Source organism: Merops nubicus, unplaced genomic scaffold, assembly GCF_000691845.1.
Source record: "Merops nubicus isolate BGI_N331 unplaced genomic scaffold, ASM69184v1 scaffold17836, whole genome shotgun sequence".
In the NCBI taxonomy this organism is placed as follows: Eukaryota; Metazoa; Chordata; class Aves; order Coraciiformes; family Meropidae; genus Merops; species Merops nubicus.
The window spans coordinates 1-757 of record NW_008613118.1 but is presented as its reverse complement, the minus strand read 5'-3'; positions in this window follow the sequence as shown (position 1 = coordinate 757).

Below are 757 nucleotides of genomic sequence, written 5' to 3'. Positions count from 1 at the left end.
AGTGGCAGTCACCAGGGACCCAGACACAACACGTGCGGCTTGCAATGACTTTTACTAGACTGTTTACTTTTATTTGCCCCATTTCATAACCCGCAGTTACTCCGGCCCATTTGGGAGCGCGGTTTTAAAACAAAAACAATATGAGGGGGGGGAAAAAAAAAAAAAACCAAAACCAAAACCAAACCAACCCAAAAACCAACAACAAAAGAGCGAACCAAAAAAAAAAAACTCCCCCCAAAAACCCAAACCCCAGAAAAAAAGACGTGATGAAAACAGGACGAGGCAGTTTTCGGAGGTGTTTATTCCATATGTAGAGCAGAAGGAGCTCTGCCGGCACGTGACAGAGGCTTGAAAAGGATGTGCATTTAAAAGGGAATAAAAAGAAAATCGCACTTGCAAATTCTTTCCTCCTCCCCCTGCCCTCTCCTCCTCACCGCGGCTGCACAGCAGCATTGTTTTAGTGCGGCACACAGTTTCAGTCCCAGCCCATTTTGCAATCTGCACGAATTGGGAACATTTGTTGTTAGCGAAGTCTTTCGAAATCTCCACATTTCGCTGCTTCTATTAACAAATGTCTTGCCTCCACTAAAGTAAGTGAGCAGAGCTCCAAAAAAGTGAGCAAAGTACATAAAACACAAGGGCACATGAGTAGGAGGTCCCTACAGAGTTTTAAAAATCGATCAAGCTGGAAAAGTTGTAGGTGTTACCTCTCCCGCAGGCATTTCAAAGGAAAGTACACTGTCCTCAAACCGGATAG